This window comes from Saccopteryx leptura, chromosome 2 (assembly GCF_036850995.1).
Source record: "Saccopteryx leptura isolate mSacLep1 chromosome 2, mSacLep1_pri_phased_curated, whole genome shotgun sequence".
NCBI lineage: Eukaryota > Metazoa > Chordata > Mammalia > Chiroptera > Emballonuridae > Saccopteryx > Saccopteryx leptura.
In genome coordinates, this window is record NC_089504.1 from 35,859,367 (window position 1) to 35,882,299 (window position 22,933).

Consider the following 22,933-nt stretch of genomic DNA (forward strand, 5'->3'; position numbering starts at 1 on the left):
TCTCCCTTCTCTTTCTTTCTCTCTCTCCTCTCTAAAATTAAGATCTTTAAAAATAAAAAATGAGAAGTGGAAGTTTGAATCACAGTGCATCTTAATGTCAATAATACTCATTCATTTATCCATCTGTTGATGCATTCATTCTGTAACCAGTAAGATGATCAACCAAAACTCATGGAATATAATAAAAATCTCCTATTGTCCTTTAAACTAATTAGGGGTGCAATGGGAAGAAATCTTCCTCTGCCACTAGGTATAAACTTAAGCATGCCCTGGGCCTTTGGTGGTCATTCCTGAGTACATAGCTGAAAGTCCGACCTTCACTTTAAGTCTGCAAACACAGTTTCAATTCAGTAAATTAAAATATCCGCATCCATGTAGAAAGAGAAACTACTAACCTCTTTTGGGAGGCTTTGAGCAAGTGGGAAATCAGGGTGTTAATCTTCTCTTCCCTTCATTATACTCCGATCTTGCTCAATGGGGTTTCTGGGCCTCCTAGAGAAAGAGTGAGAGGAGGAGAGAGGAGGTGGGCAAACTGTGCTTGTTTGATTGGGACCCTGGTAAGAGGATGTCACACTCTCTAGGCCTAGCAGTTGTCTAAAACTAACTTTCTCTTCTGTGGTATTTTAAGTTCCTCAGGGACCTGCCCCTCCCCCAGCCCGGCGGTCTCTCACTTGAGGACCCCTTAACCTGAGCAAAAACATTCTAGTTCAGCAGGAGCTTCCACCCCACGCCCTAGAAATCTCTGCAGCCCTCATCTAGCTTCTCCTCAACTGGGGAGCGAAGCACCCCCTGGTAAATGGATGTAAGGTGCTCCCCACACTGGCTCTCCCCTGCTGATGCCCATATCTGCTCCTTGGAGCATTCTTTGCCTGAACAAATTCTGGGAGTGTTGGCCAGTCCGGAAGCAGCAGCCAGCCACCTTCTTTGCTCTGCTGCCAAAGCATTAGCCAGCCCTGCTCTTTTCCCATATTTTACTGGGCAAGACTCAGTCCCCAGGGTTCCCAAGTGCAGGAGACACAGCTCAAGCTCTGAGTAGTTCTGTTTTGGTGAGATGAGGTGGGCACCCGCATCCCTCATCCAACTGCTCACACCCACAGGTCCCTCCAAAGAAATCCTCTCTAAAAGCCTCCAGCAGTGGTCTGAGAGTACAAGAGTCGTGTAACCACTCTTCTGCCAAATTCATTTTGTAGGTTCTTCTGGCCGATCTGTCTCACAACTTTGGGTATCTGATAGCTATCATGTCTTGATTCTCTATGGGAAGTTTCAGACTAACACTGTTACAATTCATTTATGTATTTGATGAGCAATTATTGAAGGTCTACCCTAGTGTGGCTCTTTCTTGTTCCCTACTTCCTTTCTGTTCCTCATTTATTATTCCACCTTTCACCTTCCTGCTATGAAATATTATGATGAAGAATCAATCATTCCCTCTCTTTCTCCCTTCCTCCCTCTCCACAAATCCCCAGCTGTTATTGTGGATGTATGTGAGAAAACATTTTCACTTTCTGTACCAGAATGGATAACAAACAAACTGAGAAAATTAAAAATTTAAAATTACAATAAATAATGAAAATAGTGGATGTCGAATTATCTTATAAGCATAGTAATTCTTTTTAACCCAAAGCATGTTTTCTATTTGGACTTGGGTTCTTCAAAGTTCAAGTTTGCAAAGTTCTTGTGAAGCTATTTGCAAACAGAGGCTCTTTAGAATGTTATAGTACAGAAGGTGCATTTTCATGTGTTCCTAGTACACAGGGCCTGGTGTAGTATGAAACAGGAGCCAGTAAGGGACTGAACTATTACTAAGGAGGCAACATAACTGGGCCACACTTTCTGTAGCCTATAAATACAGGCATATGAATGGAACAAAATTTAAAAAAAAAAAAGTTTTAAAGGAATACCAAGTGCTCTAAAACTGCTCTCCCAGATGACTGGAACATCTAACAGGATTTCTGAATATCATATAACAGCTATCTACTTTGTTGAGCTCTCAAATCCTTTCCCCAAATTAAAACAAATAATAATCATGGTGATTGATATTAACATTTACTTAGGACTTTATGCTGGACTCTGGGCACAGTTTTTTATGGCACGTGTTATTCAATTCTCACAACAGTCCTATGAAGAAGACAGTGTTTATTCCCATTTTCTGGATGAGGAAAATGAGCCTCTGACTAAGGCACTTGTCTTAAGTGGTGTGACTTGTAAGTGGCCAAACAGCTCCTCACACCTGGCTCTCCGGAAGGCTCCCTCCACTCCGCTGCGGTACTCTGAGCTGGAGGCAGATGAAAGTGAGTGCTCCGCTCCTCATTTTGTCTACTTGTGTAGAAGGAAGGGTAAAGAACTTTCAGTCTCATCTGGAAGCCTTTGATTTCTTTTTTTTAAAGCTACCTTAACTTTAAGTGGTCAGTCAACTGGTCTTTGTGTTAGTGAAATCTCCAGCAATCACAGTGATACTCTATCATGGACTAGTGCATTGCCAAGCTCCTCCTAATCTTCTGTTCAGGAATGTATCACTGCACCGATTCCCGAATGCGGGGGAAAGAGGAAGACAAAGGGATCTAGGAATACAGGGTGGTTGTTTTTCTTATTTACTCAGTGTTAGCACCTACAAAAAACAGTGCAGACCGAGTGAGCACCTTCGTCATATCAAGCTAATCCACCAAGAAAGACAATATGGCAGGGTCCTCACCTGTGACACTACCTCTTTGGATGCAGGTTCTCTGTAGCCATCACTATTCTTTATCTCTATATGAATAAGCCTTCCTTCCCTTTCCCCACCCTCTTTTTTCTCCTCCCATAAAAATTTGTTAAGCACTCACTATGTGCCAAGTAGGTACAAGATTATAATAGGGATTAAGGCTTGGTCCCTGCCCTCCAGGATCTTCTAGTCTAGTAGATAAATCAGACATACAAGTATATAACTACAGTACTGGGTTGTGAATACCACCCTGGGGGCGAGGGGGTTGGAACAGGAAGAACACATGCTGCCAAGGAGAAGAAATCAGGGAATGTTTACATGAAAAAAAAGAGAGCCTGACCTGTGGTGGCACAGTGGATAAAGCGTCGACCTGGAAATGCTGAGGTTGCCGGTTTAAAACCCTGGGTTTGCCTAGTCAAGGCACATATGGGAGTTGATGCTTCCAGCTCCTCCCCCCTTCTCTCTCTCTGTCTCTCTCTCCTCTCTCTCCCTCTCTGTCTCTCTCTCTCCCTCTCTCTCTCCTCTCTAAAAATGAATAAATAAAATAAAATCTAAAAAAAAAAAAGAGAGAGAGAGAAACTTTTCCAAGCCCTTCCTGTATTGAATATATTCAGCCCCAGTCCAAGCTGAATTCTATTCCACTGGCATTTTAGTTTGTATTAGTCATTTTGGGCAAGGTCCTCCATTCCATTCAATATAATCACTCCGCGTGAGGACTATACTAACTATGCTGTGGGAGAGGGGAATAACAAACCAATCCCAGGACCATTCCCCAGGGGAACTCGCAGGAGGAAAACTGTGACACAAGAGAAGATGAACCGGCCCTGGCCGGTTCTTTCAGCGGTAGAGCGTCGGGCTGGCGTGCGGGGGACCCGGGTTCGATTCCCGGCCAGGGCACACGGGAGAGGCGCCCATTTGCTTCTCCACCCCCCCCCCTTCCTCTCTGTCTCTCTCTTCCCCTCCCGCAGCCAGGGCTCCATTGGAGCAGAGATGGCCCGGGCGCTGGGGATGGCTCCTTGGCCTCTGCCCCAGGCGCTGGAGTGGCTCTGGTCGTGGCAGGGCCACGCCCCGCAGGGGCAGAGCGTCGCCCCCTGGTGGGCAGAGCGTCGCCCCTGGTGGGCGTGTTGGGTGGATCCCGGTAGGACGCATGCGGAGTCTGTCTGACTGTCTATCCCCGTTTCCAGCTTCAGAAAAAATTTAAAAAAAAAAAAAAAAGAGAGAGAAGATGAACCAAGTGCAATGGAGGAGAACATGGGGATCAATAATATTCCATTAAAGGAGGCCGACATCGTGGAATGCTTTAGGGAAGAAGTGGCATTGGACATGAGCCTTGAGAGGTGATCAAGATCTCTGTAATCAGAGGTGGAAAATGAAAGCATGCTATGCCTTCTAACAGATCTGGGGAAGCAGGAAGAAAGGAAGAGAATGGAGGAAGCGTTGTGTGACGGAACTGCAGTACACCAATGAGGCTGGCAGGTAGGGAACATGGTAGAAGAGAGGAGTGTAACTAAAGAAAAACCTGGAAAGGCCTGACCAGGAGGTGGTGCTGTGGATAGAGCATTGGACTGGGATGTGGAGGACCCAAGATCGAGACCCCGAGGTTGCCAGCTTGAGCGCGGGCTTATCTGGCTTAAGCAGAAAGCTCACCAGCTTGGACCCAAGGTCGCTGGCTTGAGCAAGGGGTTACTCCGTCTGTTGAAGGTCCATGGTCAAGGCACATATGAGAAAGAAATCAATGAACAACTAAGGTGTTGCAAGGAAAAACTGATGATTGATGCTTCTCATCTCTCTCCATTCCTGTCTATCTGTCCCTATCTATCCCTCTCTCTGACTCTCTCTCTTTCTGTCCCTGTAAAAAATAAAAAAGAAAAGAAAAAGAAAAACCTGGAAAGGTTCATTTGAACCAAGCCATGGGATCTTTAAATATTGGTAAGATATTTGCACTCAATACATAGGCAATGAAAAGCCATTCTGAATGAAGAATTCTGTGACCAAAGTTGTTTTGTATGGCTTGGGGCAGAGGAAAGATAAGAGATAGGGAGAGCAGTTAGGAAGTGATTGCAATAGTCAGGTGAGAGGAACCATAGGTGTTGGTGAAAAGTGGCAGCGGAGATGAAAAACACGCTTGTCACCCAATTGTGTCCCCATAATGTCTAGTACTTTTCCCTGCTCTGATTCCTTGAACTATATTAAATAGTTTCATAACTATTCCTTGAACTATATTAAAAATTCAATTTGAAAGATGAATTTGTCTTGCAGGTGTTTTGTCCTTTTTGTTTTAATCCTGTCACCTAAGTCATCCAATTTTAAATCTTAGAAAGTTCCTTTCCCACGGTGGTATTTATCTGGAATTTTATGTGACATCTTAGAGCAGCGGTTCTCAAACTTTTTGAAGTCGGGCGCATTTAAAATCCTACAAATAGCCTGACCAGGCGGTGGCACAGTGGATAGAACGTCGGACTGGGATGCGGAGGACCCAGGTTTGAGACCCCAAGGTTGCCAGCTTGAGCGTGGGCTCATCTGGTTTGAGCAAAGCTCACCAGCTTGGACCCAAGGTCGCTGGCTCGAGCAAGGGGTTACTCGGTCTGCTGAAGGCCCACTGTCAAGGCACATATGAGAAAGCAATCAATGAACAACTAAGGTGTCGCAAGGAAAAACTGATGATTGATGCTTCTCATCTCTCTCTGTTCCTGTCTGTCTATCCCTCTCTCTGACTCTCTCCTGTAAAAAAAAAAGTTTCTAAAATCCTACAAATAATTGTAGGTACACTATATACAAATTTCTGAGAAATATGTTATAATAATTAAGTCAAATATTAAAGAAAAAATATAAAGTCCAAGCGTGCTTTTATGGTAATTAAATGAAATAAATATGACAAAATTAAATTTATTCTGATATTAAACATTTTATGTTACATTTTTTGAGTTATGCTTTTAAAATTTGTATAAAAGAGGGATTAAAAAATGTAAAAAAATGACAAAAAAATTATCTTTATATATTATACATTATACAATACATTATACAATATATATAGATACATTCTTAGTAAGATTTAGTAAATTTGGCAGGTCCCAGTGCAAATTTGTTAAGTTTTTTTATTCTTGTGTTTATGAGAAACATGAGCCTGATGTGTCCTAGCAATTTCTTCAGTGTTTGAGCATATATTTGAAAGGCAAACTCTCATTTCCACGTCAATACATTGAAGAATTCCTCTCTTTTTACTCTTAATTGTATTGAGTGCAGAAAATCCCTACCATACATATCATCTTATTTTACACCAAACAAAGGATAGAAGAAACTTGCCTCCAGTCTTTCTGGGGAACATGGGGTGTAGTGTAAACAATCCAGCACCACAGTTTAAAAGCCTTTTGCAACCTAATCAGGCAAGTGAGTTGGGGGGTTGGGCAGACTGTCAGCTTACAGCCAATTCCCCACACCTCTGTCCCCCAAAAATCTAAACTCCAAAAACCCTGTTGGTTTTTTGGTCCCCAACAGGCACGTATTTCTCTGGAATACCATAGGGCACACACTTTGAGAACCACTGCCTTAGAGCAAGGGCACTTCATTCACAGCTCCTAACTAGCTCGCGCACCATTTTAAATGCTCAGCAGTTGTCCATATGAACAGACTTGGTTTCCTTTCTGAAATCAACTGAAGCTGGCCCACCCTTTTCTGCCAGTTCAGGCATCAGGGAGCCTGTTGAGCTCTGAAGCATGTAAAGAATGGGCTCTCTGGGAAGTCCTAAAGACCAGAGGGCTGCTGGGACTCACAATAAGGCAACACTCTAGTAAATCTGTAGTCACTTTAGGCTGGTGTTTCTAGGGGGAGGGGGAGGAGGGAACGGTAGCAAGAAAGTATAAGGCCCACCCATGGTATGACTCTAAAATTCTAGATGAGGTCTAATATTGGCATCAGTAGGGATCTGTTAAAATGGTTAAGATGATTCATTAAAATAGTTAATATGACCAATCAAGAAAGCAACCCACCTCAAGAGATGGCTTAGAATTATGGAATTAATGAGGATACAGTGTCTCTCAAATCCAATGAAGGGATCAAACTTGACTAAGGTCAATGCCTCGATTTAATCAAAGGATAATAATGGGTAAGCTTATTGAGCATTTACTATGTGCCAGATACTTTTCTAATAAATATAATTATGTTAACATATTTAATACTCACAACAATCTTATCAGGATCCTCATTTTAAAAGAGAAAAAAGAGGCACAGAGAGGGTAAGACTTGCTCGATGACACACAGCTGACAGGTGGTAGAGCCTGAATTTGAACCCAAGCAGTCTGGTTCTAGCATGTACTGAATATAACAGTCCTGCCTTTCTCTCATCTCTTGTTCTCATTATTCTGACCAGCAAGATGGGAAGACAAAAGAGGCTGAATTGTAGCATCTCCTTCTGAGACACAAATGTGTCAAGGGTCAGCATGGCACAATGGGAAAAGCTTGAGTCCCATATGCAAACAGATGCACTTTAAAACCTCATTTCTATCATATTATTATCCAGTGGCCTTGGGCAAGTTATTTTATTTGAAGGGTTACAGTTTCTTGGGTATATGATGGAGGCAACATAATCTTTAAGCTTGTTATAAGCAAAATAATATACCTAAACCCAAACTAGCATGGTGTGGGTGCTCAGTAATGATCATTCTCCTAAGGGCTGCAGTCTATGTGAAGTCTGAGCAAGGAAGATGGGGTAAGAATGTGTCTTCATGCATCCAGCAGTGCTTAGAGGAAAGTGTTTTGATTCTTGAGGTAGCAATGGGATTTGGCATATCTATTGCTAACCAAACTCTGGTTCTGATAGTAGAATTCTCAATTCTGGATTTCCCTCTAAGCCTCAGCACCTGACTTCCGTGCTTGACCTTCAAGTGGATAAATTAAACAATAGTGTTGATTTTTCTTTTCAGTGTAGGCGGAATTTAAAAGAAAACTCTTCTCTTTTATGGTGTACAGCAGGATGTACTAGAAAGTGGCCTAGGGTCTGAGTGTTGTCTCTGCTTCTTTGTAACTGTGACCATGAGCAACTTCAACCCCCGCCCTCTTTACTTCACGATTTCTAAGAAGGATGGGATAAAATAGGAGAAGTAAATGTGTGCTTTAACTGCAAAGAAGCACACAAATGGAATGGAAAGCCTTCTCAGAGTGAGGTTTTATCTGGTTTGTGAAATTCTGACAACGTTGAATAAGATTGTTCTAAGCCACGTGGGACTTGGGGTGCACTAGAACCTGAGGCTGGAAAGTGCTGTTAGTGAGCGATCCTGAAAGAAATAGAAACAAAGTTGTTCTTTGAGAGTTAAACTAGGATGGCAACACATCATTGATTACAGCAGAGATTTGCTGTCACCTTAAAGAAAAAGAATGGTTCTCAGACTAGGAGAATTTGATGAAATCTGATTGAAAGAATTCATACAGCAAAAGAAGGAAAGCATCAGACAGAACAAGATTGGCTAGCCAGGAAAATGCAAGGAAATCAGGTCAGACAAGCAAACCTTGGCATTGCCCATCTAATACCAGCCAGGGCAGAGGGGCTCTGGTTAAAAAGGTGACCTAGGTAATTCTGGTGACAAGTATCTTCCTATTATAGAGGTCAGATGTTGCTAAACATCTTTTTAATGTTTTCCCCTTGTCCTAACTCTAAGTTTATCAAGCAATCTGATTTTAGTTTGGTTTTCCATGTAGATCTACCCACAGAAAATCAATACACAAGGCATTGGACTTGGGCATCCTTAGGCAATTGCGTAACTTATTGTAATTTACTATACTGACTAAGCCTAATTAAAATATGGCTTCTTATGCAATCTGTTTACAGAATTAGAATGCTGTAGTCATAGGACTTGAGCATTCCATACCTTTAGCAATTCTAGTTTTCCTTGTAAATTACTAAATTAGCATCCTGGTTATATATAGTAAGTAGCCTTGTGAGCTTAGATCTACTTGTGAGTGCTGACAAGTCCGATTTCTGAGCCTGATAGACAATGGCCAGAACCTGAACCCCCTCTGAGATCACTATTGTAATACCTCATTGTGAAGGCCTTTAGAGAGACAGCCAACCGGCCTTTTCCTGGAGACATTCAGTCTTTGTCACTGTCCACACCATTTCTCTAGGAACACTACAGAAGTAACTGACCCCCACGTCCTTCCTGATTCAGTGGAGGGATCCTCTCTATGGCAAAGCCTGCCTACAGAGAATTCCGTCCAAATTCTTTATCCTGCCTGTCTCATTTGGGATCCTGTATGGCCTTCCTTGTGTTGTCACATTACTACCCTACACACACTCTGAATTTCCAAATTTGATATCTTTGCTCATACCGTTTATTTCTGGCTAGAATAATCTTTCTTCCTCCACCTCTCAGCTGAACATGTCAAATCCAAATTCCATCTTTGATCTTTGATTCAAGACTCAGGTCAGGTGCCCTCTCTTCTATAACTATTTCCATAATTGTTATTCCATCTCTGAAGTTCCATAGCTTATTTCTTATTCATTCACATCTTCTGTCTTAAGTTAGGATTCTGCCATAAGAGTGAGGCCTCCAAGAATTCCAGAAACGACAGTCTTCTCTCTACTCAGAGAATTCTTCCTTCATAGGAAAAATTTCCTGGAACATCACATTCATTCAACTTTTCACCTATTTATTCAGTCATTTTAAAAATTGATTTTGATAGAGAGAGGAGAAAGAGTGAGAAGCATCAAGTCATAGTTGCTTCACTTTAGTTGTTCATTGATTGCTTCTCATATGTGCCTTGACTGGGACACTCAAGCTGACCCAGTGACCCGTTGCTCAAGCCAGCAACCTTGAGCTCAAGGCATGAAGAAGTACCTAGTAATGTGAGAATACAGATGAGGCTTTTTCAGGAAAGTTACATTTAAGTTAAAACCCAGAGGTAAGTAAGAGTTAGCCAGGAGAAGACACAATGCCCTGCACAGGGTAGGTAATAAATCAATAAATTATTTGAAAATAAAAGTCATCCAGCTTTGCTTGATTGAACTTGTCCACAACTCGAGAGAACTCCCTGCTTTTTCAGGCAGTTGGTTCTATAGCTGAACTGCTCTAGCTGCTAACATTCTTCCCACTTTTGGCTAACATTAGCCTCCCACTGGCGCTAGTTCTGCCCTTTGGGCCCATGACAAACAAGACTGCATCCTCTGTCCCATGGCAGTTCTTCTGATCTTATGGACAGTGACCAGGTTCCCTGAGTCACTTACAAACAGGACACCTCTCCAGTGTAGACGTAGGTACTTTAAAATACTTTGAAGTACTCCTAACATACTTCAAAGGAGAACACATCCCTCATAGGCTTGTGGTGTGTCTGAACTCCCACAGAGAGCCACTGTGTGAGCAGATTCTCTCCCAGGTCAGGAACTCAAACTGGAACTTGACAGTGATAACAATAATTAATGTTGACTTTGCAATCAATTATGATTCACTAGTTAATCCACACAATAGCCTTGGGATATAGGTCAGGGTTTCTAGGCCTATTAATGGTCCAGGGGTAGAAGACAAGGACCAAGGCATATTTTACACACATGCTGGGAATGTAGGAGAGAATGTAGTGCTGGGGTCTCATTGACTTGAAAACCCACCTCTGGGCTAATCCACCTGCAGGCACTCCTGTTCTCTCTCCTTGGGCTCCAGAATCACTTTGGGCCCAATATCATTAAAACTGTGCCTGCGGGCCCTGGCCGGTTGGCTCAGTGGTAGAGCATCAGCCTAGAGTGCAGGAGTCCCGGGTTCGATTCCCGGCCAGAGCACACAGGAAAAGCACCCATCTGCTTCTCCACTCCTCCCCCTCTCCTTCCTCTCTGTCTCTCTCTTCCCCTCCTGCAGCAGAGGCTCCACTGGAGCAAAGTTTGCCGGGGCGCTGAGGATGGCTCTGTGGCCTCTGCCTCAGGAGCTAGAATGGCTCTGATTGCGGCAGAGTGACACCCAAAATGGGCAGAGCATCGCCCCCTGGTGGGCATGCCGGGTGGTTCCCGGTCGGGCGCATGTGGGAGTCTGTCTGACTGCCTCCCCGTTTCCAACTTAAGAAAAATACAAAAAAAAAAAAAAAAAAAAAAACCCAAGAAAAAAAAAACTGTGCCTGCGAAATGCTGTAAATTCTAGGATGAGGAGAAAAGGGCAAAGCATACAAAGACAGGCATTGAGGGTTAGTGTGTCCCAAGCTCTGCATTAGGCTATGTGTCAAAAATGTCTCCAAATACAGCACCTCTCATACAACAAGCCCAAAGCTATAAACAAAAGTTTGTTATTATTTGAAATAAGAGAACCCTTAGCTATAGGCTCAAACATCTTTTTGTTACACATAGATTTTATTGTAATAGGATTTACTCTGAATCCCCTGAGAACTGATACACTTTGGTCACAAAGATCCAGTAAAAGAAGCGCATGCATTTAATGTCACTCATTTCACTCTATTGGAAAGGCAGAAGACATTTTAAGTGATTCCTTTTGTCAAATAAAGAATTCTCTCCAAATTATTTTATAATTTGAATAAGTCCCTTTTTAAAACCGGATTTTCAAGTGTGACTCTTCCTCTGAGCAGTAGCTCTTAAGGTTTTTGGAGATTCTGAGTCCTTTGAGAATCTGGTGACAGCTGCTTTGGCTCTCCCCGGAAGAGGGGACAGATTCACATATGCACGGAGACTGCATAAAATTCACGGTCTACGAACTAAAGGTAAAGATCAGGAAAGAAACTGGCCCTTGATGAGGCTTGGTAGCCATTTAAGGGCTTTGATTTCCACTCTGAGTCAGCTGGAAAGCCACAGAAGGTTTTGAACTTGCATTTTAATAGGAGCACTCTGGCTACGGTGATGACAATAGACATAAAGGCGGCAAGGGCTGAAGGAGGTCCCTGCAATCATCCAGGTGAAGGAGGATCTGGTGGTTTGAACCAGGGTAAGAGCAGCGGAGTGAAGAATGGTCAGATTCTGAGAAGTGGTCGGATTCTGACACAGTTTGAAGGTGCAGCAACAGAATTTGCTGTCCAGACCAAAGGTGGTATGGGAGGGAAAGAAGTGAGTCAAGCTGACGCCAGGGGTTTGGCCTGACCACTTGAAGGCTGGAGTTGTCACTACTCAAGATGAAGAACAATAAAGGGGTACAAATTCGCTAGATGCAGGGGAATGAGAAGGGAAATATTAAGAGACAGGTTTGGGACATTTTAAACTTGAGATGCCTATTAAACATCCGAATAGAGATGATGAGTAGACAGTTGACTGTCTGGTTAGGAATTCTGGAGAGAGTTTGGGCCTTAATAATATTTATCTGTAAAATTGAAGTAATAAGATAATAATGTCTACATAATAATACTTATTATTGGGGGGATTAAACAAGACAATGCATGTAAAGTTCTCAGTGTAGGATTTGGCACACAATATGCCCTCAATACCTTTTGGCTATTATTTTTTATTAACATTTAAATGTTCTCAGTCAGTATTTCTATCATTACTATAAAGTTATGAGTGTGGTTGCTTTTAAGATTGATACATTGTTTCTGGTGTCAGTTTCTAGGCATGATTAGTAGAAAAGAACAAAGTCTTGAGCAATGGCAGTGCCTTAGGAATTGATTCCTTGAAAATGTCTAAAGCTTTTGCATGCATTTAATAGTCTTTATAAGTAGGTTATGTCACATTTCTTTTTTTCCTTTTTTTCTTTTTTCTTTCTTTTTTTTTTTGACAGAGACGGAGAGTCAGAGAGAGGAACAGATAGGAAAAGGCAGACAGGAAGGGAGAGAGATGAGAAGCATCAATTCTTAGTTGCAGAACCTTAGTTGTTCAGTGATTGCTTTCTCACATGTGCCTTGACAGGGGGCTACAGCAGAGTGAGTGAACCCTTGCTCAAGCCAGCGACCTTGGGCTCAAGCCAGTGACCATGGGGTCATGTTTATGATCCCACACTCAAGCCAGCGACCCCATGCTCAAGCTGATGAGCCCGTGCTCAAGCTGGCGACCTCGAGGTTTGGAACCTGGGAACTCCACGTCCTAGTTTGACGCTCTATCCACTGCGCCACCGCCTGGTCAAGCTAAGTCACATCTCTTAAATAATCAGTATGCTATTTTATCAATCCAGAATTTATTTCAACTTTCAGAGAGGGTTTGACATGGAGACTGGCAGTTTGTCAGAAGAAATCAAATACCAGCAAGGACCCTGCAGGGAGGATATTCCCAGACCATTCACGTGGCCTGTGTGACACAGGAGGTTTAAATGGAAGGAAGCATGAGAACTAATTGACTACCCAGTCTCAATTTCAATAGCTCCAGATGTTATTGCTGGCCACCAGTTTACCTGGCTCCTTCTAAAACTGATACACAAAAGCCATCACCCATGTCTTCCTGAAATAGCAAAGTTCTTAGAGGAACCCTCCTTGAAGAAGCACACCCTTGCACTCTGTTATTAATTTATTCAGTGACCTTTAGCTATTTACTGGGGAAATAGAAACAAGAGCTGGCATGGTTTTATTACACGCTTCTAGATCTTTGAAGCAATGAGTTTCCAACATCAAAACCTAAACAATATTTGAGGTTTGTCTTTTTTTTTTTTTTTTACATCTCTTTAAATTTTGACTATAAATCCCTGACCCTGTAATTCTCTTCAATGTCTATGACAGGCCTAATGCTCAATAATTGCCTATTAATAATCCTCCTTATCTCCATCTGTACCCAAAGGGAAGAGGCAATGAATCAATTTAAACAGTCCAAAATGCATCTGTGACAAACAGATGACTAAGGTCACACACAATCACAGATCCTGTCTGATGGACTTAGCAATGGAAGCACAACACAGACACGGACGGAGGAGCCTGTGGGGGTGGGGAGGACACAAAAGTAGGCTCTATCCTCACATCCTCGCTTTCTTTCATCTATGAACGGGCCACACAAGCAAAGCTGATTGCCGCAAATGGTCAAGGCAATGCTCAATTAAACTTCACCAAACACCAGTTTCTTTCCTTCTCCTTGACTCCTTTGCAAATTTCTAATAATTGCTACATTCTCTGTGAGTGTGCTTCAAGCAGATCTTCAGGGGTAACTCCCACAGAAGAAAATAACTCATCTCCCTCCCTTTCCCCAAGACTCAGGAGGGTATACCTCTAGCACAAACACATCACAGTCCCGTAGTCTAGCAGTACATGTGAGGGGTTGAGACCCCCACCTATGGTTCTTACCTGCACCCCACCCTAGCCTCTCTCTGGATGGAGGAAAGCTAAAACCCTAAGTGAAGAAAGCTAGAAGATCCAAGAACTGCTTATTCTCAATGGAGCCAGTCAAGTTGATCAGTGACAACAACTTAATAAATTTGTACCCTGTGTCTGTTTTTCTACTTCAAAAGAGATCTTTTGTTTTTGTTTTTGTTTTCTATTAATTTTGCAAGTAAATTTTAGTTTTTTATTTTTCAAGCCAAGCTAAGGGGGAAAAGGAGAGACTTTTCTCCATGCTCAGGCTTAGTGGCAACAGGAATCAGCTAGCCAGCAAGTGGTGTTTATACCCCAATATCTCTTGACCTTAAAATTCATAACTCAGGCCCACCAGAAAAATACACTTGTTTTTCGTCCATGGGTAGCCTAATGGTAATATTATCATCCAAACCAGGATAGCTTTTAGAGTGGAATAAGGCAATATAAATAACATACCTAAACCGGGACTGTGCAGACAAACCAGACATCACCTTCATATTAAACGATTCCCTAGCCTACCAAGATTTCCTCATCACTCAAGAGACCTGACCCAAAAGAAGGTTCCATGGCTAACACAGAATAAACGCCCTCTTCTCCCCACTGGGATAACTGGGTCCTAGTGTTTTGTGAATGGAAGAACAGGTATCTTTCTTTCACTCCTCCTTTCTCTTTTCCAACAATCCCTCTTGCCATTTTAATTGCAGGGTCTTTTTGCAAATTCTGACTACTCAGCCTTGCTGTCATCTTAGCCCCCACCATCCTTGATCCAGAAAGGTCATCCAGGGGTCTGAAGGTTTACAACCCATCTCCTGAATCCACTTAGTGGGCAGTTAGCTGAATATGAAAAACTCCGCCAAGAAAAACAAAAGGGTTTAGAATTAAGCTTGTCTGCCTTTACAAAGCGGGACAGGGGTCCTAAGGCAATTTCTGGAGTCCCATTGGATAGGCATCTCTTCCCAATACTAGATGAGGGCTCCTCGGGGCAAGGAATGTGCACAATCCAACCCTATATTGGCAGAGGCCAGCGCCCAGCACAGGGTTGAGTTTTCAGGGTGTGCAATGGAATGAGCAGGCTGCTTTCTCACATCCCTCAGCTCTGGGCTCCTAAAAACCCAAGGTCCCCCCACCCCGCCTTTCTGTGCAGTGGGGAGAAACCCTCCCCACGATCCCACGTCAGCTGGCTGGCCTAGCCTTCTGCTACCCAGGCTCAGGGACTTCCTAGCATTCCATTTCTCAAGTACTTTGCTGAGCAAACAGAGCCTCCCACACACTCCAGGGACCCGCCTTGGGCACAGGCTGAGTCTGCTTGTTTCTATTCAGTTCTTGAATACTGAACAAAGCCCCAGGCTGGATGCTGGAGATAATAGAATAAGCATCGTGTGCAACCTTGAAAGATATTTATGCACTAGGGCATGGGTGGTTAACAGCACATACTCTGCAGCCCAACGGTTTGGCTTTGTGTCCTGGCTCTACAACTTGAATATTTAATCTCTGCGTACCTGAGTTTTCCGTTTAGAAAATGGAAAGAGCGTGCCTCAGAGAGCTGGTGTGAGAGTTATTAATATAATTCTGATTCTGATTTAGAATGTTGCTTGGTATAGAGTAAATACTCAATAAATTTAACTATTACTATTTTTGTGCTTTGGCTTTAATATCTAGGGCCTAAAGCTTGTCCCATTTCTCTGAACTCTCTCTCTGAATTTGGCTGGTTCTCTCGTCTCTCAGGAGGGGCTTTCTTTGCTCCTTGCACTCTTCAATGCTAACGGCCAAAAATGACACTTCTGCATATTAACGTTTGACTAAGTGTGTCCACGAGGATTCATATCCAAAACTTTCAAGAGGTGAAGCAATCGTCTACCGTCTCTGAACCCGAGTGAATTATTGCATAAGTATTCTAAGAAGGTGAGGCAACTCTTGTCAACACAGAGGAAGGACCAGATATGAAAGGAGTCGCCCTGAGCCAGTTCCTAAGCATACCCTGTGCCCACATACTTCCTGATCTTCAAGGACAAAGTCAGTGGTTTCCACACACCTTTTGGAAATTCTGATAGCAGTGAATGGTAAGCAAAAAAACATTCCCAGGATTTAAAAAAATCATAATGTATATTCTTCTCTACTCAGTAGCTCTACTCAGAATTAGTAAGTTCTCTAACTAGTAACAGTTGGTTATAATGTATTTATTCAATTAGGCAAATACATACTTTTCTTCCTGCTTCCCAAGTTGTCTTTAATATAATCATCAAAGCCACAGCTGCCCATTTGAGACAGGTAAACTTCAAAATCAACAGAATTTTGTTCCACTTGGCTAAGGCAATTCTGAATTTTCATGACTTGATAGTTCATAGCTTCAAACTCCAAGTAATTTCAATTCACCCACTTAAAAGTTCCATTAAAAAACACTGCATCGCAGCCTGACCCATGGTGGCACAGTGGATAGAGCATCAACCTAGGATGTTGTAGTCCCAGGTTCAAAACCCCAAGGTTGCTGGCTTGAGCATGGGTTCTTCTGGTTTGAGTGCAGGCTCACAAGCTTGAATGAGCGGGCTTGAGCGTGGGATCATTAACATGACCCCATGGTCACTGACTTGGAGCCCAAGGTCCCTGGCTTGAGTCCAAGCTCACTGGCTTGAGCAAGGGGTCACTGGCTCAGCTGAAGCCCCCTCAAGGCACATATGAGAAGCAATCAACAAACAACTAAAGTGCTGCAACTACGAAGTTGATGCTTCTCATCTCTCTCCCTTTCTGCCTGTCTATGTCTCTCTCATTCTCTCTAAAAACAAAACAAAACAAAACAAAACAAATTCATTGCATTGTCCTAGCCAAATATGCAGAGGTTGCTGGTTTGATACCCGGTCAGGGCACCTACAAAACAGATTGATGTTTCTCACTCTCTGCCACCCTCTCTCTAAAATCAATAAAAAAAGAAAACCAAACAAACAGAAAAAACACTGCATTGCTATCACTCCTGTCCCAGTTGGTACTCTTTACATCGTTTCTGATACTTAAATGTTGGATAATTTCAGTGCGAAGAAAATAATCACAGCTACTAGCCAATTAACATCAAACTTTTTCCCAAATGTGGTCATTTTATTATTAAGTAAAAATTAATAATAAATTGCTCTTCCACCCACCTAACCCTACTCTAGTCCTTGAAAATGCTTCTTTTCACAGACCTTAAGATACAATGGTGAGCTATTGTGCCCCAGAGGTCTCTGTCCCCCGCCCCCCCCCCCCATGACTTAAACAAATCTGTGTCTTACTTTCTTTATGCTGAAGACTGCTGCCGACCTGGAACTGATGGTTTAGTTGCCACATGTTCCTAATATTCACTTACTTGTTCCTTCTGCTGGTGTTCACTGTCTTCACACTGATCACGGAATCCCAGAGCATCAATCCTGAACAAGACCAGCCAATCCAAGCCCTTGTTTTACAAATACAGATACTGGAGCTTACAAAGAGGAAGACACTTGTCCAAGGTCACATAGCTCATTAACGAAAGAGCTGGGACTAGAATTGCTGAACTGGAGATTCATCTCCTTGTGGTGTCATTCTTCTTCCAACAGGTTCTTGTGCTCTCTGCCCTAGTTGGCTTTCATGCTCTTGACACACCGTCCACACCCTCCCAGGATGTGCCCAGTAACCTGCAAGGCTCACCCGGAGTGAGCCAACCCAGCTGGGCTGGCCCAGGACTCTTTACTTGCAGAGGAAGAAGTGACTCTCTTGGAAACACACACAGAGCATGTAGGGACACATGTGATATTCGGGTGTATCCATCGTTTCATATCTGTCAAGTCCATCATGCTGTGAAACAAGCTGAGCCTACAAGTCATTTAATCTGAGACTTTAAAGTTCCTTTCTTCTAGGCCTATAATTTCATATTGCTCTACAACAAAAGCTTTGGTACTATTGCCCCAAATCAATTTATTGAACAACAAACATTTACTTAGGAGATACTTATTCAACAGTTCCCATTTGCTAGGCACTATGCTAGTAGCAGGGATACAAAAATGAGTAAGAAATGATTTCTATCCTTTTTCAGTGGAAGAGACAGGCACATGGACAATGGCAAGATACTGTGTTCAATGCTCTGACAGGAGCGGGCACAGGTCTTACAGATACATAGAAGTAGTGGCTAAGCAGACACAGAAGGGTTCATGGAAACTTTATTTTTTTTATTGATCTTTTTATTTTGGAATAGTTTAAGCAAAGTTGGAAAAATAGTGCAGAGCATTTCCCATAAATCCCTCACCCCAGTTCCCCATGGTGTTAACATCTTATATTACTGTGCTATATACTTGTGACAGCAAAGGGACCAGCACTGGCGCATTATTTTAACTAAACTAGTAGATAAGTTTTTTTTGTTTGTTTGTTTGTTGTTGTTTTTTTGTATTTTTCTGAAGCTGGAAACGGGGAGAGACAGTCAGACAGACTCCCGCATGCGCCCGACCGGGATCCACCCGGCACGCCCACCAGGGGGCGACGCTCTGCCCACCAGGGGGCGACGCTCTGTCCCTCCAGGGTGTCGCTCTGCCGCAACCAGAGCCACTCTAGCGCCTGGGGCAGAGGCCAAGGAGCCATCCCCAGCGCCTGGGTCATCTTTGCTCCAATGGAGCCTCGCTGCGGGAGGGGAAGAGAGAGACAGAGAAGAAGGAGAGGGGGAGGGGTGGAGAAGCAGATGGGCGCGTCTCCTGTGCGCCCTGGCCGGAATCGAACCCGGGACTTCTGCACGCCAGGCCGACGCTCTACCACTGAGCCAATCGGCCAGGGCCAGTAGATACGTTTTTAGAAAGGGAAGCATGTGCAAAGACACTGAGCTAACAGTTTGGTGAGTTCAGGAGATAGCCAGTTAGTTGAGTATGTGGGTATGGAGGTGGGAGACTTGGAGGGAAAGGAGAAAAATAGAGAAAGAACGAAGAAGAGGCACTAGATAGGGGCCGAGGAGTGGAAAGGGATAAGCTTAGTGAGAAAAGCAGGAGCCAGATTAATAAAAAGGTCCTCTAAACAGGGTCAAGTCATTTGTAGTTTTTCCTGAGGACACCAGAAAATAAAGTATTTTATATAGGAGGCCAAGATTATAAAAATTATAGTTGGAAAGAGAATTTAGACCACAGGGTAGAAAATTCAGTAGCAGTGATAAGACCAAAGAAAAAAGACCAGTTGTTGATGTCCTGAGCAAAAATGGTGGCAGAGGGGATAGACAGAATATGATGAATTTTAGAGAGATTAAAGACCCAGAATTGATAGAACTTGGTGGTTAATTAGATTAGAGAGTCTAAGGGAGAGAGAAGACTGAAGGTTGACTTTCAGATTTCTGGCTTTCGCAGATGGAGGGACCGGATGGTGGTGGTGGTCATTCAGCTACAGAGCACAGGAGTTCAGACTGATTAGAAGAAGAAGATAATCAGCTCCACTTTGAACAAGTGGAGTGTGAAGTACCCAAGGGACATTCCAGAAAACACCAAATCAAGAATGAGCTGGATATATAGGTCTGTGTTTCTGGAGAGAAATATGAGCTGGAGACACACAGGTTGGGGCAAAAGTAGGTTTACAATTGTGAGTATGCAAAAACAGTTTATTCTTGTATTATTATTTATTCATTATTGTATTACTTTCCATACGAACAACTGTACACCTATTTTTTGCCTAAGGCTGGTAGTTGAAGTCAGATTAGATTGCCCATGAGTATAGGAGGAGAAGGGTGCCCAAGAAGAACTCTAAAAGAACATTGCCATTTAAGAGTCGACCCTAGGAAGAGGTATGGGAGGAAACTTTGGGGCATCCAGAGAGGAAAACCAGAAGAATGTGGTATCTCTTAAGAGGGGAGAATTTTCCTGAAAGGGTCTTGTGGCCAATAATGTCGCTTGGATTTGGCAATGGAGACTTCCCTTAGAAGAGGCATTTCAGAGACTATGCGAGGTCAGAAGCCCCGTCTGTCGTTGGGCTACAGAATAAATAGAAGATAAGAACAAGAGAACTGTGGATATGGGTCATTCTTTAAAAAGATCTACTGTGGCCCTGGCCGGTTGGCTCAGTGGTAGAGCGTCGGCCTGGCGTGCAGGGGACCCGGGTTCGATTCCCGGCCAGGGCACATAGGAGAAGCGCCCATTTGCTTCTCCACCCTGCCCCCTCCTTCCTCTCTGTCTCTCTCTTCCCCTCCCGCAGCCAAGGCTCCATTGGAGCAAAAAAGATGGCCCGGGCGCTGGGGATGGCTCCTTGGCCTCTGCCCCAGGTGCTAGAGTGGCTCTGGTCGCGGCAGAGCGACGCCCCAGAGGGGCAGAGCATCGCCCCTGGTGGGCAGAGCGTCGCCCCTGGTGGGCGTGCCGGGTGGATCCCGGTCGGGCGCATGCGGGAGTCTGTCTGACTGTCTCTCCCCATTTCCAGCTTCAGAAAAAAAAAAAAAAAAAAGATCTACTGTGAATTGGAGGCCAGAGAGCACTTAAGCAGGACTAACAAGTGAGAAGGGATGCTGTGGTAGTAAAAAAGTACCCATTCCATTCAGAGTATGACTGAGCTATAATTTTTCTAGTGAAAAATTATTTCTTCTGATTAGTAATAGTTACCATTTATAGCAGGTCCATCATAAGCCAGGGCTTTAAGTATACTATCCTGTTTAGCTCTTGAAGCAACACTTTAACATAGATATATCTTTCTGTTATAGAGGAAGAAATAAAAACCCAGCAAAGTTAATCATCTTGCACAGGGGCTCAGAACAATTTCAAAGAGGAGCTGGAATTTAAAACAACAGCTTCCCTCCAAAGCCCATGCTTTTTTCCACAGTAACCACACTCCTTTTCCTGAATGCTTCCTACAGCTGGCCTTTATTTCCCGGTGCAAAAAACCAGGAACTAAAATGGTCATAGCATTCTATCCACCATTGTGAGAGACTTGAGGGAAGAAATAGATAGCTCAGGCACATACTTCTCGTTCAGGGACAATTTCTGAGAAAGGAATCAGGAGTCGCTGGCTTTGATTCCCGGAGGAATCATTACTAACTAATCGGTCCACCATTACTAACCAGAAAAGTTAAGTTTTGGATAAGGGAAACTGGAAAATTTTAAGAGAATTTTGCAAAATTATTTGTAGCCTGAAGAAAACAAGAATTAAGGAAACCCAAGCTGCATTTACACATTCATGAGGAATAATGATCAGACTTGGTTTCGACATTCTGACTGGGACCAGTGGGGATATGATATAGAGGCAGATTTTGGCCCTAACAACAAGGGTTGCCTATTCAAAGATAGATGGGAAAATGGTAAGCTTCCTGTCACTGAAGATACTCAAACAGAAGCAGGAATGTTGGTGGTGGAGGCCAAGCATCAGAGAAAGCTTGAATGGGCTTTCAGGCCATTTCAGACCTGAGATATTGAGAGACCCGACCCACTGGAGAAAATGGTTAGAACAAGGTTTCACACATTAATGCCTAAGTGAATTCTAAATTTTATGTAGTGCGAAGATCGGCATGTTCCTTCTTCATCCACAATTTGTACAAACAATGTATAGCAATTCAACTTTGATATGCAAGAACAAAATGTGTTCCTACCTTTAGGAAGCTTTGGTTTGTTTTAAGATGAGAAAATATGCTTGTGACTATCTACTTGTTGGCTTTGATCAGGCAGGTCTGTCATCCTGAAAATGTCGGGGACAGGGTGTGGGCAATGGATCCTGGTAGCCTCACCTTTGTTTCCTGTGGAGGTTGGAAATAAGATACTCACTTTCTGCTTTCTCAAAGGGCTCCTGACCTTGGGTGAGAGAGTGTGTTGATCAATATAGAGGTAGACTTGTGATAATTGAATCAATAAAAAATTTTTCTTTCTTTCACTTGATAAATATTAATTGAGCATCTATTATACTCCGACACTGCAGTTTGATTAAAAAGCAAGAAACCTCACCCAGCTATATAAACACATTTCCATAACACATGCATGTGTTTCTGTGTAATAGGGGTGGGAGGGAAGTGGGGGCTAAACCAACTCTCTAACCTCTGCAGGCAGATGGCTGGTAAATGTTTTGTGCTCTGAATAATGTCAATGCAAATTAAGCCTTTGAGCACATTTTAATTTTCTTGCTGCAAAATAATAAGAACTTATAGCACAAGGAAGCAAATCTCTTCTAAAAACAAAGTTTCCCATCCTTTGTTTGTAGTTCCCAAAGGCCTGGAGATCTGACACCTCCACTCTTGGCCAGAGAGTACCTTTTTCCTCAGAAAAGAAGAGGGTTATTGGGGAAAATTGAAAACCCTGCGTTTAAGTTAATAATTAGTATAATTGGAAACATTTTACATGTGCATAAAGATAGTATTACAAGGATGTTGCCTGGAGTATTATTTATAGGGAAAATATGGAAACAAACTAAATGCCAAAAGGTAAAGAGGCTTATTTAAATAAATTATGGTATATCCATATAATGGAATACCATACAGTTATCATTAATGATGTTTATTTTTTAAAAGATTTTATTTATTGATTTTAGAGAGAAGAGAGAGAGAGAGTAAGGTGGGGGGGAGCAGGAAGCATCAACTCATAATAGTTGCTTCTTGTATGTGCCTTGACTAGGCAAGCCTGGGGTTTTGAACTCAGCATTACAGGTTGACGCTCTATTCACTGTACCACCACAGGTCAGACTCATTAATGATGTTTAGAAAAAAAAATTTTTTTAAGGTTTTATTTATTGATTTTAGAGAGAGAAGAGAGAGAAAGGAGGAGGGAGAAATAAGAAGCACCAACTTTGTAGTAGTTGCTTCTCATATGTGCCTTGACCAGGCAAGCCTGGGGTTTCAAACCGGTAACCTCTGCATTTCAGGTCAACACTCTATCCACTGTGCCACCACAGGTCAGGCTGAAAAATATTTTAAGATATAGAAAGATAGTCAATATAACATAAATGAAAAATGCAAGGTAGAGTGGCATATATATACTATGTGATTCATTTTTGTAAAAAAATACATATATACATAGGTATGTAGATATATACATACATATGCATACATCTGTGTGTGTGTATAAATAGACAGAAAAATAGAACTATATATATATTGTAGAAGAATAAAGGCTG

The 22,933-nt window shown here is 42.7% G+C and overlaps 1 non-coding gene across 1 annotated transcript; it reads left to right on the plus strand.

The window, feature by feature from the left end:
* The first annotated feature begins 10,387 nt into the window (after positions 1–10,387).
* On the plus strand, positions 10,388–10,463 carry TRNAS-AGA (transfer RNA serine (anticodon AGA)). The gene has a single exon. It is a non-coding gene; the product is annotated as a tRNA-Ser (tRNA).
* Positions 10,464–22,933: the final 12,470 nt, after the last annotated feature.